The following is an 18,472-nucleotide window of genomic DNA, read 5'->3' on the forward strand; positions in this document are numbered from 1 at the left end:
CACAGTAACAGGAAGGGTGGTCTTGAAGTTATGTAGGAAATGACGTGGGAGCCAAGATCCATGCATAAAACTGAGATGATGCAATTGTAGTACAGATGTTCTATTGAACTTTACCCTGGTAGATTCACTCTCTTCTGATCTCTTTACTTAAATTAGACTTGTAGAGTCAATCTCAGCTCTTAGATCAGGCTGGTTAGGAATGTAGGATGTTGACTGAAGATTATGTGTGTTGAACTTCCTTGTACATAAAGAGTGGGTAATCCTAGATCTGATAAAGTAGTAATATCTTTTTGGAACTGAGCTAACCATTCTCCTGGGAAAGAATTTTAGGCTCCCAGTAACTGTCTTTAATTGAAGGCTTAATTCTTTAAATCAAGGTGGTCAATTTAGTTCATGAGCAAGTAGTACACTGGATGGAGGCAAGTCCTAGGAGGACTTCTGGGAAGCCAGTGAAATGATTTAAAGCCCCTGTCTCCTTTGGTTTAAGGCATAGATTATCCATACATTGCCTCTTGCACCAGTAATGCTAATTCTTCTCTATTACATTTTGCAAATAAAATAGAAAAAAAAAGATAAACAGTGAAATCCTCATACAGTCTAAAGTATTTTACTGAAAGGCAAGCAAGGCCTGAAAATGAGGCTAAAAGAGGTGGTAAAAGTGTACCAGTAGCTAATTCCTGAACAAGGACCCCTTACTGTGATCATGGTTTCTTAGAGGTAGCCCCAAACTATTCTACTCAGCTTTTCCTTTCAAAATGAAAATTGCTTTATTGAATTTTTTCTTTTTTTCTTTTTTTTAACACTTTTTTTTTATTGAGTTATAGTCAGTTTACAATGTTGTGTCGATTTCCAGTGTAGAGCACAATTTTTCAGTTATACATGAACATACATATATTCATTGTCACATTCTTTTTTGCTGTGAGCTACCACAAGATATTATACATATTTCCCTGTGCTATACAGTATAATCTTGTTTATCACTTCTACATATGCCTGTCAGTATATACAAATTTCGAACTCCCAGTCTGTCCCTTCCTACCCCTCTCCCCCTTGGCAACCACAAGTTTGTATTCTATGTCTATGAGTCTGTTTCTGTTTTGTATTTATGTTTTTTTTATTTTTATTTTTTTTTTAGATTCCACATATAAGCAATCTCATATGGTATTTTTCTTTCTCTTTCTGGCTTACTTCATTAGAATGACATTCTCCAGGGACATCCATGTTGCTGCAAATGGCATTATGTTTTCGTTTTTATGGCTGAATAGTATTCCACTGTATAAATATACCACAGCTTCTTTATCCAGTCATCTGTTGATGGATATTAAGGCTGTTTCCATGTCTTGGCTATCTTAAATAGTGCTGCTATGAACATTGGGGTGCAGATGTCTTTTCGAAGTAGGGTTCCTTCTGGATATATGCCCAGGAGCGGGATTCCTGGGTCATATGGTAAGTCTTTTGAGGAATCTCCATACTGTTTTCCACAGTGGCTGCACCAAACTTGCATTCCCATCAGCAGTGTAGGAGGGTTTCCTTTTCTCCACAGCCTCTCCAGCATTTATCATTTGTGGACTTTTGAATGGTGGCCATTCTACTGAATTTTTTTCTGATTACAAATATAATCAATGTTCAATGTAAAAAATAGTTTGAAGTACTAAAAATAAAAACCTTTCTCTTCTTAAATCCCTAGTTCTTTCAGGCTCAGCTAATAACTTTGCCTTATTTTTACTGAGCTAATTGAGTGATTCAGTTTTTCCTTTACTCCACTCTATAAATATATGTAACTGGTATATACCTTTGTTTCTTGCCAGAACAAATTTCCTATTACTTGAGATACTTAAACTCAGTGTACATTGATTCCATTAAGCTTTAAGAGCATCAGATCTTGGTAGTTGGTATCAAGAATAACCACAGATAGACTAAGTTTATGAAGGGAAAATAAATCTGGGGGAAAAAACCCACAAAACATCTTGTATGAATGCTTTTTCATTCTTTCAGGCATTATGGTAGGCCAGGTCATGATATTTTTCCATCTGGATTTCTGCAGAATGATTGACTTGTGCCACTAATCTCTACCTAGTTGCTCAGTGCTGCCAAATTAATCCTAAATCTATTCTATTCAAGGACAATTTTCATTACATCACTTCACAACTTAAGAACTCTTTGTGTCTGTCTATTACTTGTCTAAACAAATCATCCAGGCTTGGCATGGGTGGGAAGTGGGCCTGATTCCTTGCTAGCTATTCCTCACAGATTCATTTTCCTCCCATTAATATGTGTTCCATGCTCATTGCCACCCCTGTGAATATAACACCAGCTCCACACCCATCCTCTTCTTTCAACAATTAAAATTCTGTGGTTATCTCATGACTCTGATCAAAACTCACCCACTTTCCAGTGATCTCTTATAACTTACATTTTACAGGATAGTCTGTCCTCTACCCACTAGCATGTATTTACTGGTTGGCTTGGTTATAGCTATTCTTTAGTAATTTCATGACTATCTCCCCTCCAGGGCTGGCTCTATGTAAGTATTTCAGGTGTGAAAAGTAGAGTCCATGGAATAGATCCTTGCTCAGAAATACAGAAGCCATGGGAAATATAATTGTTCAGAATGCTTCCCCTATCAACATTTTCAAGTCAGATGGTCTACAACGAGAAGTCATCAGTTTGGGTGACATCCCATCTTTCCAAATCTCAATATCTTGGTCATGGATACTGCCCATCAGAGTTGAGGACTTAGGAGTTGGATACGAGGACTGCTGTATGGTACTACAGACATATTTAACAGGCCATTGTATGGTCAACCAAGACAATGGAAAGCAATATAGAATAATAGAAAGAACACTGGCTTTGGATTTAGGCCTGGGTTCAAATTCAAGTTCTACCATATATGAACAATTACCTTATCTTTTCAATTTCCTCGTATTTAAATTACATATACCTCACAGTGCTATTGTGAGGATTAAATGAGATCACATGTGGAAGGCTGCTGTGGTTCCCAGCACACAGTAGGTACTCAGTAAATAGTAATTATCATTATCATCTTTGAGTTATAGGAGGTCTCCACTTCATCAAATTAGGTTAGCAGTTAAGTGGAATATCACAAGCCAAAAAATATCCCTATGTAGTTAGTTTCTTATGCTGAATTAGCTGGAATTCTTTGAGTACCAATTTATACAACATTTGGTAGTTGATTTGCTTTTAAGGAAAAATCTTTAAAAGATGCTAAACTGCCTCCTTAGCCAAGGACACAGCAGGGCTTTCTCTGTCCTCGTAGATGGCACACTCAGTAAGACATCAAGATAATTGCTGTAATGCTGGGCTGGATGCAGTCCAAAGGCCAAGTTCACATGTATTAGTATGCAGAACAACTCCTAAGATTATAGAATCTTGGCTTTGGAGGGATTTTCTTAGAGGATATGGAATTTTGCTGTTCTTTTTAGAAATCTCCATTATAACAGTCCAGTACGTCATCCAACTTCTGGTTTAAGGGGAAAGTCACTGTTCCACTAATCAGTCCATTCTGTCATAAGCTCTAACCAACATATGGTCTGTTCTTAATTAAATCCAAATATGCCTGCCATGACTTATTTCTAGTGGTTCTAGTAAGGCCCACCAGAGCAACATAGATTAAGTATAGTGCCTCACCCATTTAGTTATCTATTCTAATTCCCCTAACTTCTTCAGAATAAACATCCTAATGTCTTTAATTATGTAGCTATGCCTATTTTCAAGGTATATTTATCAAACATTTGGCTGTAATTTAAAAATTATGAGCTAATAAACAAACGTGAAAATCCAGAATTCCAAGAGGAAGCTGAACTATTTTGATCAAATTTAGACAGATTGTTTTTAATAACCAGGGTATTGAGACAATAGATAGGGCATATGTGCTTTTTGATATGACTCATTAAGTGAAAAATAAAACATGCATTACAATATGATCTTTGAAATAATAAAATTTGGAGCAGTGATTAATGCAGTATTTATCTGATTTTTAACAACATCTTATATCCACATTGTATGCAAAAGAAGTTGAACCCATCTTATTATTAAAAATGGTTATCAAGATAAACTTAGGTAGAGAAGACTTACAGAATCTTGGATTCGTGGGTTTAAGCAGTAATGTTTTTCTCTGTTTAAAATGGGATGAAATCATAGAAAGCATGAAAGCAGAGAAATAACATTCAATTCAACAAAATTTAATGCCTTCCATATGCCAGGTGGTAGAAGTAAGTAGTACATAAAAGTACATGGCTCTTGTCCTCGAGAAACTCAGAATCTAGAGGGGAAAACAAACATAGATAACCATAAAAGACAACAAGAAAAAAATAAGACGCTTATATTTCTACACATTTCTACCTCTTTGGAGATTGTTAAATTTACTTTTACAAGAGAAATAGAATGTTGATGGAGATTTAAAGACTCCAAAATGCATTTAATTAAGTTTAGTGTAGAGATCTTCAGACAGATCTTATATAGGTTATGATGAGCCTTACTTACGGACAGATGCACATCAGTAAACTTAAAGACCAAAACTCAGAATGTAGAAGAACTTTAAGGAGAAATTAAACAAGTGAGAAGAAGAAATAGACTGATGGCATAGTTGACAGCCTACATAGTTGTGAACATGACGAACAGAACTGGATCATACCATATGTGGTTGGGAAATACTGTTCTGTAATACTCTAATGCTTGGCATTGTTGTATTCTTATTTGGAACTTTTCCTTAATTTGGGTTGCCAGACATTTAATTACATATGGAGAACCAGAATGGACCTAGAGAAGCCTGACAAATGAGAGTAAAGGAAATCTTGAGAGAAAAAGTTAAATAAACCTTTTTTCCTCAGGAAAGAGAAAGTTTGAGAGGCAATTAGACTGTTTACCATATGAGAAAAATAATGTTAATTACTTCTCATTTCAGTGACATAATGAATAAGAACAGAATGGTCTAAAGTCCAGCTGTGAACATTGATTTTGGACATATGAACTTTCAAAGACATCATAATATACATTAAAAGATCAAAATGAGAACTCCTATAGGTTTATATTTTCACCTATTTAGCTGGTCAGGTAATCTGATCATTTGTACCTTGATTCTGGGCAAGTGTTAAACAAATGGAGGTCTTTCACAACAGGGTGATTAAGGTTTACAGCAAGATTCTGACGGCAGCTCTGGCATAGAAACAACTGGGAGTAGCACAGAGTGCAGGAAAAGGCCCAGGAGCGGAAGATGACATCATTTTCATATCGACAGCTAGTTCTTCATCAAGAAACATGTTCACATGTCTTAGGCTACAGAAAGTGTTAAGGAATCAATATGCCATTTCTGCTGCTGAATTTTTAAAGCTTCGCATCCTAAAACCCTAGTCTAGGGTTTGACATGAAAATGTAATTGTTACCCACTCAGAGGAGCAATCTGGGTCTCTCAGCCTAATCTAGGTAATTTTTTTAGCACATACAAGATAAGTTCACTGTTTTAGAGAGACCATTGTAGCCTGAACATATAAAACACAAAACCTGGATCAGTGAAAAATATGTGTGTGAAATAGCCAAGTTTACAAGTAATTACTAAAAGTTTTTTTTTTTTTTTCCCTAGAGTAGACAGGAAGGAAGTATTGAGCTGGATTGAGGACTGCATGCCAAATAGTAAACTTGCAATTAATGTAATTAAATCAAGCCACCTCATACCCTTTCCCTTAAAAAGAAAACCCATTTCCCCCCAAAGTCCCCTAACACTTCCACTAATAATAGTGGACAATTATATGAGAAAAGAGGGGGTAGAATTTCAGTTTTCCTTTGCAGAAAACAATTATTATTTATTTCTCTTTTTTAAAGATTGAAGTATAGTCAGTTTACAATGTTGTGTTAGTTTCTGATGTACAGCACAGTGATTCAGTTATACATACACACATATATATTCCTTTTCATATTCTTTTTCATTATAGGCTATTGCAAGGTATTGAATATAGTTCCTTGTGCTATACAGTAGGACCTTGTATTTATCTATTTTATATATAGCAGTTAGTATCTGCAAATTCCAAACTCCCAATTTATCCCTCCAGAGAATAGATATAGAAATAGGTATTTCTCTATTTTAACAGAGATTTGTCATTACGAAGGTCAAATGTCAAAATAAGTCATATTTTCTCATAGGTCATACATATGTGCTATTCTCTCATACCTATAATGGCATATCATAATGATATATTTTTTTCTATCTGCTCCATCACTTTCTATTCTTTATAAATCTTTTCTGTGACTTTCATAACTCTCTGACATACATGCATGCTCCATGTGAACACTCCCAAACTATTCCATACACTTATTTCCTTCTCATCACTTCCCTATCAGAAAACAAATGACATTTGACTGTTTGCTATGCTAAGAAGAGCCCTAGTGGCAGAGAGGTGAGTCCCAGGACCCAGATCCCTTCTGACAGGGTCGCCTCATTTCACTACTTAGAGTTCTTTTAGAGAGGAAGCCGGCATGCCCTGGCTGCTTCTCCCAGAGGTGTAAGCTGACTGGTCTGCCTGAAGCAGAAATGAAAGTCTGGTTCGTGATCAGTGTTTAAGGAGGGAGACCAGTGGAGGGGGTCAGCCACCTACCTCTCTCTGACCTGTCTGTCTGGAGTACAAGTGGAAGTTTTAGGGGGCTGGGAGTAGAAATGGAATTTATTTACCAGGGAAAGGATATTGGTAGGCAGTCTTCAATCCAGCTCAATACTTCTGTCAACAGCATGGGCTCTGGGGTCAGATCACTTGTGTTCAAATCCTAGAATTTTCTCATCACTATTTTTTTTTTTATCATTTTTACTTTCCATGCCCATCTGGTATAGAAGGAAAACCCACTGAACCCTTGCTATAGCCCAGACACCCACACCCTAACCACGTTCAATTTAGACCATCTTCAGGGTCCTTCTGCCTCTCTTGCTTTGTTCTCCAGCTTTTTAAAAGTTGTATTCGGCACACTTTCAAAATGCTATAGTCGGTCTCTGCCACCACCAGTTGGAGCAGCTCTGGGTTCCCACCAACTATATTCTTATTCCAGCCAGGCTGAGAGGGTGACAGGAGGGCAGAAATGCTGGACGCTGACTCCCAGTTCCAGGCTAGGTGGCTGAGAGGAAAGCCAGCCTTTCTGGGCCCCGGCAGCAGAGGATGCTACGCTCCCCAAGCATCTTCCCTCGGGTCTTACCACAGCACTCTCTTGACCAGAAGCAAGGCCTGCCGTCCTGTGAAGGGCCAAGGTCCTGGTTACCTTTTGATGTCCTAAGGCTAGAAGCAGGCTGCCTCTTGAAGGAGCTTGGAGAAGCATCTTCTACAGCTGTCCTAGCCCGAATGGCCAAGTTCGTCTGAAGGGCCTGGTAAGCACCCCCGGCCGCTGAGGAGCCGGCAAAGCCTTACCCTTCGCGGCCCAGGGGGAGAAGATCACCCCCAGACTCAGGGTTCCCAGTGTCCGCCCAGGACCTGGAAGACCCCGCAGAGAGTGAAGAGGGCTGCTCCTGGGTTTTTCTTAGTCTTGGCCAGACCTGGAATGATGGAGGGAGGGCCTGGCCTGAGTCTGGCTGGCTTGAGGAATTAACACTTGGATCCCTTGGATCTTGGAACTGAGTGAAAGACAGGAATGCACATGTACATGAGTTATTTCTCTTCTGGTGGACACCAGACTCATTCCTCGTCCACTACTGCTCTGGTAACTGGGAAGTAAAAATACAAATTTCTAAGTTTCTCTTTTGTCACCTTGAGCATGTCATGGACCGACACTGATCTCTCAGTGTGCAACCCAGAGGTCTCTTAGGGATCATTGCACACTAGGTTGGTAAAGGCTTTTGGGGGAGGGTATAGCTCAGCAGTAGAGTGCAAAAGAAAAAAAAAGAACACGCTTAAAGCTGGTGAGGGGAGGGAGCAAGCGATGACACACCTTCAGTGAAGACTTAGACCTAAAGGTGGAGCCTTGCATTTGATCATTATTATTTAGCATGATATGCCTGAAATGTGAAGAATTAAAATACTTGTTTTATCTGAGTATAACCAACTTGTATACATTAGAAATTAATATTGATCAGACAAATCGATTAGTATAAGTGTATTCACATTCTGTAATTGTCAGAATGCACCTACTCCAATTTTGTTAATATTATGAAGAAAAATTACATGTCTGGGCTGCTGTCTTTGTATATAAATGTTACTTTAGATAATTTAAGCACAGTAATAAATAGGAATGTTTGATTCATTTAAAATCTTTTAAAAAATCTGAGCTAGATTTTATAATTTATGCTTCTCAATTCCTCTGCAATCTAGGTATATTCCTTACTATGTTATACCTTCAGAGAGCCAAACGTCGTGTTAGTCTACAAACTATGAGCTTTGTAGGTTCCAGTCTTTGTTTTTCATGTTTAGTTTTGCCGTTGGACTCTGGTCCTCAGTGTCCTCACCTGTGATGTGAAGGAGTCGGTGATGTTATCATTAAGGTCAAGCATGAGTTTTACATGACTAATCCGTTGTAGAACACAACTAAAATAATGGTTCTTTTGTAGTTCTCTTGGGGCTTTTCCTATTTCTGGGAACTATGCTGGAAAGATGGAGGCATTACATGGAATATGCAGGGAAACACAATGAATAATGGCCATGTCTTGAGGCAGACTTAAAGGCTAAAAAGAGAGAAAGGGCTGTTTTGTTAGAGGTGTTTTGCTTTAAGGAGAAACATACTTTCAAGTACCGTCCTTTAGTATTTTTGGATAGAGTACAAAATGTGTCCTTTTAAACGTTGAAGTGCTTGAAGCACTTTTGCTCTGCACACCCACGGTGCAAGCTAGTTAGGAAGGGCAGCGTTCCTGGCCTAGCCCTGCAAAGTATGGGGTTTGAGGTCGAAGCGGGTTGGGCCGCTAAGCCTGGAGTTAGGTGCGGGAACCCTTAGCTGGGAAGGCCGCGGTGAGGCTGCTGCGAGTTCAGCTGTTGCGAGTTCAGCTGCACGCGGGCTCGGCGTGCGCCGCGGGGCCGGGAGCACCTGTTCTCTCCACGGCAGGCCCCGCCCGGAGACCAGCCCCTCCCTCACCTGGGGGAACCAGAAGGCTGGATCAGGGGCCAGGACACTGAAGTGGCTTGCTCACTTATGTTTTCTTCGAACTTTGGGGGTCTAATTCCTTCTGGGCGGAGGATGGCGGCTGCACTCTGGATAGTGTATTGACAGCGGGCGTAAGGGCGATGGCCGGGACCCACCAGCTCCGCCCCGCCCCTGCGGACGTGACCGTAGCTGCCCCCGCCGCCCAGTGCTAGCGCTCCGCCCCCAGAGGGCGCGCCGTGGAGCCACACGCCCCTCGGCCGCCACCTGCGGGGCCCGACCAGCCGGGTGCTGTGCGCGAACCCGCAAGGAGCGCGCGGCGGGCGCGGCAGCAGCGGCGGCGGGAGGAGGAGCCCGGAGCGCGGCCGAAGGACACCCCGTCCTCCAAATGCTGCCACTTGACTGAGCCGGCCGCTGGCGAGAAGGCGGCGCCGCTGTCCCTGTAGCTGGACCGCACTTCGCTCCGGCCGCGGCCTCAGCTCCCACCCGCCCTGCCGCCAACCCGCTCCCGGACAGCGCCGGCCCCGGGAGCGGAGGGAGCGCCGATGCCTGGTCGGCCCCGCCGCCGTCCCGACGCGCGAGGGGCGCGCGGCTGCCCGCCGAGGAGCTGTGTGAGTGAACCCCTGGTGGGGGGGCGACCGGCGTGTGTCTGTCGGTCTCGGCTCGTCAGCTTTGCCTTTTTGGCTTTCGGTGGCAGAAACCTGTGAGTTACAGGAGGTTTTGATTAAAGCGGATCTTTCTCGGCCAGGTGTCTGGCATTGGGCCTCACTTCTCCGGCTCCTAATTGAGGACTTAGCCCCTGCCCCTCCCACCTTGTTCTGAGCCCCCAAATGGAAGGTTTTGCATTATGAGTTGCAGTTTCACTTTCCTCCCTGAAGAGTGAATGAAGATTTTCAGGTAAGAGATTTGCCTGTGAACATTTAATCTGTATGCCAAGCTGTCAGGCTTGTGCTCTGAAAGGCATGTCATGAGCAAAGTGCGAGCGCCTCTGCTTTTAGCGGTGGGAGGCTGAACCTTGAGGTGAATTATGATGCAAATGGGAAATAAAGCGCAGTAGACAGTAAGATCCTTCAGCCTTTAGGAGAGAGGCAAAGCAGAAAAACTGGAGTTATTTCTCTTCTGTTTCCCGCATGCCCCCTCCCCATCCTTTATGGAAGTAGGTTGACATAAAATTATAAACTAGTAAACGTTTCTCATCAAAGACGCCATCGTTTTAGGATCTGGTGTTTATGGTATTTATTTTAGGGAAAATTTTAGTTACGGATTCAGAGGAATAAGGAGTCTACTTTTATTATATATTATTACAGTGTATAAATCACATCAAGATCAACAGTTGAATGTATCTTTTTTCCCTAGGATGAGGTTGTTTTCAAATACCTGATACGGGTACCACATAGAGATGGCAAATAACATTATATAGGTATTCTGTCTGACGTATTCAGCGGAATGGTCTAGAAAAACAACTTCAGTTTTTAACTTCTTTGTTTTGCCATCAAACAAAAATTACTTATTAGGCCCACAGCCTTATATCAAAAGAGGACTTTAAAATCATAGACCAAACTCCACCCCATTTTAATATCCCCCTGTTGCACTCCTGACGGACCAGCCACACTTTGGGCAAACACTTCAGTGATAGGGAGCTAACTGCATTGTGAGGTATCCCTCTTTCTGTTATTATTAGCAAGGCCTTGTTTACACTGAACTGACAACCGCTTCCTTGGACTTGTTTATCATTAGTCCTACTTTTGCCAGTAGCCCTCCTGCTTGTGAAATTATACGTAGAGTTTTTCAGCCGAGATCTAAAACTTTCATCCAACTGAAAAATTGTTAAGAAATGAAAAGTCCAGGGGGAAGGTATTGCTCAAGTGGCAGAGTGCATGCTGAGCATGCTTGAGATCCTGGGTTCAATCCCCAGTACCTCCTCTAAAAATAAAATAAAACCTAATTACCTCTCCTCACCAGTTTAAAATAAAATGATACAATAACAAATAAAAAAAATATTTTTTAGAAAAGAAATGAGAAGTCTAAAGTGGTAGAGTAAAACTTTTGTCTCCTTTACTTGACAGCCTTTCAGACCCCTGTGCCTCAGCTTCCTCATCTGTAAAATGGGAATGATAATATACTCTTGCTACCTATAGGGTTATTATGAGGGTTAAATGGGATAATGTTCATAAAGTGCTTAGCATAGTTGCCTGGAAGTTAGTAAATGTTAATTATCTTCACTAAATAATAATCACTTTTATTTTTCCCTCCTTACGTTAAGACCCTTCTCTGTGCTAAAGATCCTTAGCCCCAAATTGAATTCAGTAATTCAGTCTAATATGCACAGGGCAGGCTGCAACAAGTTCCTGTCCTCAAAGTTGTCTAATTTTCAATTGGCTTTTTTTTTTTTTTTTTTTGGTGTAAATACACCAAAGTTGACTGAAAACCTCACCACTACTCCTGCTCTACCCCTCCTCACTTTTTAATTGTGCAGTTAAAAATTTCTTGAATATGAACTTTGTTTTCTCTCCCACTACTGTAAGCCTCTCTCCAATCTCCGGTTTGTTAGATGTGTTTAATCTTGATTGTGGCAGTCATCACGTTCACCCTACCTTCTGGTTTTGAGTCACCTGCACATGTGGTGAGTTTGCTCACCATTCAAGTCATTGATAATATATGGGACAGGTCCTTTTGCCATGGTGGCACATCTAGAAGCCTGTGGCACAGAGAATGTCCTGGACTTTTGGAGCCTGGCCCTGACACCTACTAGCTTTGTGATCTTGAGAAACTTCTTTTCTACATCAATAAAATGAGGTTAGAAACACATACCTTTCAAGTGATTGTTAGAATTCACAGTAATGTGCTGAAAGTACCAAGCGCAGTACTGGTTGGGAATGTAGGTGGCCCTCAGCTGAGACAAATTAATGAATGAATCAGCTGAACTCAGCTAGCACTGTCCTTTGTATTTATCAAACTCTTTAGCCCATAGATCAGTCTTCTTCAGAAGGACATCATGAGAAACATTTTAATGAAATGCTTTGCTGAAAGTAAACATTGTGAGTATTCTCTGATCTGTCACAAAAGTAAATGATGTTAGTTTAAAAATGACTGATTCTTAGTGAACTGCAAGTTCCCAGAAGTCTCCAATATTACCCTCCCCAAATGTTCCCTGTTTTTTATTTAAATCTTGAATTTTGCCAGAGATCGGTATTAACTGGTTTGTAATGCCTAGAAACTCTGATTTTTTCCTTCAGTTTTGAATTTTAAAAAAATTAGGGGAAAAAAGTGTGTTTCTTGAGCTTTCCCTCCTTCTCCATGTTTTTCTAAAGGTTGTCAGAATATTTCTGTGCTTACATCTGTGGGTTCTCCTTGGAATATAATTCACCAGAATTTGAAGACATGAATTCTTTTAAAGTGACTTCTTCTGCATGTACCTTGGTTCTCTCTCAGTGAGGTTTCTTCTGTTCTTTCCAGCTTAAAGATCATTTGCTTTTAAGAAAGCAAAACAGTTCCTGAGGAATTCTATTTTCTTTCTCTAATTAATTAATATACCATCTGCCTTGGATTTGGATTTGGATTTGGAATTTTTTAAACTGGAGCATGTTTTCCATATAAGGGTACTGTGAACAGAATGATGGTGGAGAAATAAATCAATCGCAGCATTATAATGTTGAATATTTGGGGAGTAATAAATAACTCTGGTCAGTATCTGATATAGAAAGAGCCTGTACTTTGATAATTAATTTGTTCCTTATAAATTGAGAATTGTGAAATAAAGGATGTTTCACAAGGGGCTGAAGGTAACATAAATTAGTGAGTGGACAGGTGCCAGATACAAGGGAGTGACAGAGTCCTGTGGACTGGAGAGTGAATGCCCCGCTTGGAACTGTTCTAATTCAGAACACTTTGAACATTACACTGGCCAGACAGAACACTGGCCCAAACACTACTGTGAGTTTGGGGCGTTTGCTCGTAAGGGCCCCGAAAGAGACAGAACTCCGTATAGTTCACTGTTTTATCGCCGACATCTAACACACTTTGAAGCACATGGATATTTGATAAATAGCCGAATTTTAATTAGCATTCATTAAGTGCCTCTATGTGGAGAACTTCTGTGCAAAATAACAAAAGGAGAAATGACTACTGCCCTTGAGGAACATTTAGTCTCATTTGGGGCGGCAGCACTTATAAATTAAATAGGCTAGATCTGAGTTCAAGAAGAGAATTCTGGGTAAAGGTTTGGGGAATTCCAGGAAGTCTACATGAGGGAGATGGGACTTCCTCTAGCCTTGAATGTGGTACAGCTCTGATTTATGCAGGGAGGAGGGGAAAGGGTGCTGGGGGGAGACACGGGGGAGGTGGTGGTTTTCAATGTGAGGGAAGGCTAGAAGAAGAAAATGAGCATGTGCATGTGGTAAGGGTTATAGTTTGAGAGGGGGAAGTTTCCTTGGATTAGTGAGAAATTAAATCCAATAAGTAAAAAGAAGGCTTTTAAAGAATGGTTGAATTTAACATACCCCTGCCCCCACCTCACCTCCACTCCCCACCGTGAAACACTGTAGCATCAGCTACAGAGCACAGGAACTCTGTGACGCCTTAGGAGTATGGTGTATGTATCATGAAAGAATTATCAAAATGTAAATAGCAAAACTTTCAGAATTCTTGTCCTTTGATCTTGAGTCGAAGTGGATTTGGACACTGTGTTTTCCCAATTCCCCATTAAAAGAATAATGGTTCTTTTAAGTATTCAAAATTACGTATACTACTACCTGGAATTTAATTCAGTGCATAGCACTTAACGCTCTTTTAATTTATTATTTATGCCTCCTACTTGTTCTAAAATACTTGAAGTGGTTTCACTATGTAACATAAAGACTAACCTTGAATATGTAGGGAAGGGAAAAAAACCATCTTCCTCTACCCTCTTAAGTTCATTGGCGGGCCTGCAAATCAAACATGATAGATTAACAGGAGAAAAAAATTAATCACCTGTGTATGCATGGGAGTTCATAAAGAAATGACTCAAGAAACGTTAGAACTGGGGACTTGCATATCATCTTAACAAAAGTGATAAAATGTGGAAAGCAGCTAGACTAAGGAAAGGGGGGTTGGGGCTTCTGGCATGACAGTGAGTTCTAGGAGGGAGGGTGATAGGAAATGTAAGATAAGTAAGGGTTATTTGTTTTGCAGATAAGAATTGTCTCCAGAGTGGTTCTCTTCTTGGTGTAGGAGAGGGAGACACCTTTACAAAAGGAAATTTATGCCCTGCTTTCGGACAGGAAGGTGGATGGCAGAAAGCTAATTTCCTTCACATCAAACAACCCTTATGACAATGAGGCATGCTTTGGGGTGGCAAACTGATCCCGTTTTAATTACTTAATGACAACTGAGGTAAATAAAAGTTAGTGGCTCAAAAAAAAAAAGTCAGTTAAGATTATTTGATCAATTAAGCTGACTAAGATTTAGTTATTTTGGACCAGCCTTGAATTAGAAACTATTAAAGTTCAGGCTTGAGTGAGGCAAAGTGTCTACCCTCTGTGAATTCAGTCTTGTGAGAGAGACTGACAAACACACCATCCATCCCAGTGTAATGAGATCTGCATTCATGATTGTAATTCCACAAGCTCTACATTGTTTTGGAGTATAGGCTTCCACCATTGAGGGAGGTTTGCGATTAGGGTGTTTTTCTTGTGGGTGGACTTTAGTGAGAGGATTGGGAGAACGGTTCACAACCAGGGAGTTTCTGGTTACCCAGGATAATTACTCAAATGTTAGCTTTTCCTTCCTTTCAGTGTTTTCTTCCTTCCTCTTGCCTCACTGTCAGTTTAGCAATGCTCTTGTAATAGCTGCATTTCTTGTGGTGCTTTTTGTTTTCCCTTTCACTATTCACAAGGAATTTCAGGCAAGCATTATTACCCTTAGTTTAGAGATGAGGAAACAGTCTCAAAGAAGCAAAGAAAAACTGCTCATTAAATTCCTCAATCCTTTTTTAGACAAAAGCCGTATGAGGAAATCTGTACAATCTATTGGCTTTTGTGACTTTTCTGAGCCCTAAATGATACAAATGTGCTGTACATGATCTATTTTCTCTCCTTAGGCCCCATTAAGTTCAAAGAAAACCTGTGAGAAAAGGATTTTATGCATTGATTTTTGAGTATAAAGGCATTTTGTTTAGTGGAGCCTTTTTAGTTTGGTATTTTGTGACATCAAGGTGTCATTTTTTAAAAGAACCTCGTCAGGATGTTTTGGAGGAAACTTAGTAATCTTTGTAAACTTTTCTACTATATTTTAGGAGGCAGTTTGTAATATTTTCAATGTTTGGTATCATTTCTTTAGCTAATGATGATTCTACTTAAAATTATATGATATTACAAGGCAGGCTTTTAACAGTCCTGAAAATATTTTCAATGAATGCAAATGTTGTAGGAAATTGTTAGTTCAGATGACAAATATGTGCATTTTTAAACAATATTTTTGTTATTTACAGCCTGAGGTTATTTTAAAATTGTTTTGCTATGGATAAACCATTTGACCAGCAGTTTAACTAGTTAGTCAGTTGCCAGTAACAGTACAGTAAACAGTAATAAAAAGTTAACACATGAACATTTCTTCACGTTACTAAATAATTTGTTAGCATTTATTTTTGTATCATGGACTACCCTAAAACTTAATTGCTTAAAATAACAAACATATATTAATTTCATAGTTCCTGTGGATTAGGAATCTGGGTGCAGATTAGCTAGGACCTCTGCTTCAAAGCCTTTCACAGTCAGGTTGTCAGCTGGGGCTGTCACCTTATCTGAAGGCTTAAGTAGGGGACAGTCCAGTTCCTTGCACACTGCCGTACAGAGGTTTCCTTCATCAGCTTCTCCACAGGGCTGCTCACAACACAGCAGTTGACTTCCATCAGAGTGAGAGAATGAGTGCAAAACAGAAGTCATGGTTTCTCTGATCTTAGAAGTGACATCCTGTTGGTTTTGCTATATTCTTGGTAGAAGTGACTCAGTAGTCCCTCACTCAAGGGGAGGGGATTAAACAAGGCATGGGAATTCCAGGAGGCAGGGATTGTTGAAGGCCTTTTTAGAGACTGTCTACTGCAGTTATTTAACAATCCCATAATATTCTAGGATATAGCTATTTAACAAACATCTTATTATTGGACATTTAGGCTGTTTTCAACTTTTCTTTATATAAAAGGGCTTTCATGGAAGTTTTTCTGTATAAATTTTTGTCTACAACTCTGATCATTTAAGATAGATTTCTAGAAGTGGGATATTTGGGTTTGGGCTTTTAACATGAATTGTTAAGCTACTGTGGAAGCAATTTGCACTACTAATATCTGTGTTTGCACCCTATCCCTTATAAAACAATTCTTTTGAAGAATGGGTTTGTAAAATAAATTGTTCCATAATTAGGCAGTTTATTTGAACTAGCATATGTCACAAAATGTGAAAGGCATGCACAGTGAAAAGCAGCAAGTTCCTTTAAACTAGAGTCAAAAGATACGGGTTTTAGAACAGGCAGTGCAATTGGTCTCTCAAACAATGTCATCAAGGCCACGTGCTTCCCGAGGCAGGGTACTTAACCTGAAGTTTATAGTTAAATGTCAATGTACTTTGTAAAATGAGGAAAAATAATTCCTTTCTGTTGTATAAAATAATCAAAAGACACCAGGGAAAGAGGAAAGGGGAAATGGAAATGAGACTGCTCAGCAGAAACAGAAAGAGATGGATAACAGAGATAGACTCTGAAAAGCTCCAGACACCTGCTTATTGTTTGTAACTCAGGGTACACACACTCTGTTGCTCTCTAAGAGTACAGGAATTTCTTTCAAATATCTTGACTTAAATTATTTAAATCAATTAACATTTTCAAGGCCTTCATTATGCTAGGTATATAAAAGTGAGATATAAAGATGAACAACAATTACTTATTTCTCATCTTTCAGAAAGAATTTAAGTGGCACGGCCACGTACCTGCCTTCAAGATGTGAGGGACACACAGACTTGTAAACAACGCAGAATGGGAAAAATAGTGATGGGGATAGGTATGTTAGGAAGTGTACTTGAGGTGGACACTTAAGAATGAGTCCGTTTTTAAAGAGATCTGTGTGAATAAGAAAGGAAAAAAATAAGAAAGCTCCTTTAAAAGAGAAAACATTTACAAATGTGATACAGGAGTCTACAGAGTAAATAACTGGCTTAGTATATAAGGATGAGTGGATCATGATTTTCAGACTGCAGTGGATCAAGGACCGAGTATTCATTTTTGTGCTCTATGTTTTATTAGTTTCCTGCTCTGATTCACTCTAGGTTCCTAGTTTTAGCTACACAATCTAAATAGTCCAGTTGTAACAAACTAAATACAATACTCTTGACGTTACCCAGCTCCCCCACCCACCCCTGCCACCTCCATTTATCAACACTTGCTTAAGGAACTGGCTTCAGAATTTTACAGAGCTTAATTCATGTGTTACGAGTCCAGTTGTGTCATTAGTTAGGACAAGACATGACTGAGAAAGGAGTACAGAATACAAAGTATAAATGTTTTACAATCTTACTGGTCAGGTTTTCTTCAACTAGTTGGTCTTCATTTCCTGCAAGGATTTAGATTACAGTGCTGGAGGAATTAACTGCAGACTGAAGTTCACTATTTATAGTTATGAATAGGAGTGGTCAGGTGAAGCCAGAGTTGGACCCAAAGTAAAGCCTGTTTGTTTCTCTTCTCCACCCGGAGGACCTGGTAAATTAGATGAAGCGCTGACACCTGACTTAGATCTGTCACCTGGCTCTAACTCTTCAACATCCCAAATGACTGTCAGCATTCTTAGGTTATAATTCTTTCCTTAACTATAATCCTAAAATACAATGACTAAATCATTAACTAAAAATAGCTAGTAATTTGATGTTAGTAGGTTTAGGGAACAATCTAAGAGGAGGAAAGGAAGTAACACTTACTGAACATCTTCCATGTTCCAAGGCGGCTCTAGGTGCTTTACGTGTAGATGCTCACATGATGTTTATGGTGAACATCAGAGGTGGAATCTTGGTTTACTGACAAAAGTCGCACCACACGGCTCTACTCAGATTTATTAGAATCTCAGACATTGTCCTTTCACTTACCAATGTTTTTTCTCTGCCTTTCCATTGAGAAATTTGGCCCCAAATGTGACTTCACAAAGAGCCTCCTGAGACTGCCCTGCTGGTGAGCGGCTGCCAGCCACCCAGTGTCTGAAGACCAAACAGTGGTGTGCTTTAGAGGTGACCTTCAGACTGACCAAAATCATATTTACTGTATTTTCTAGCTTTTACTTTTTCGTGAGAGTATTAAATTTAAATTGAGTTCATTTATGTTTGCCAGTTTAACTGGTGTCATTTGACCCTGTTATGAATTTATACCCTAAGTCAATAACTGTCAGTATTACCAGTAC

At 39.9% G+C, this 18,472-nt stretch overlaps 1 protein-coding gene across 4 annotated transcripts in view; it reads left to right on the forward strand.

Moving 5' to 3' along the window:
• Window positions 1-18,472, forward strand: part of C4H2orf88 (chromosome 4 C2orf88 homolog) — a 94,498-nt gene that overhangs the window by 63,761 nt on the left and 12,265 nt on the right. The window contains exon 1 of one of the 4 annotated variants that reach the window (XM_031451802.2): window positions 9,311-9,671. The exons of 2 other annotated variants lie outside the window; for them this stretch is intronic. The gene's annotated coding sequence lies outside the window, so the exon portion shown is untranslated. One more of the 4 variants, XM_010991968.3, reaches the window with a different exon arrangement.

The sequence above is a fragment of the Camelus dromedarius genome, chromosome 4, assembly GCF_036321535.1.
Source record: "Camelus dromedarius isolate mCamDro1 chromosome 4, mCamDro1.pat, whole genome shotgun sequence".
Lineage (NCBI taxonomy): Eukaryota > Metazoa > Chordata > Mammalia > Artiodactyla > Camelidae > Camelus > Camelus dromedarius.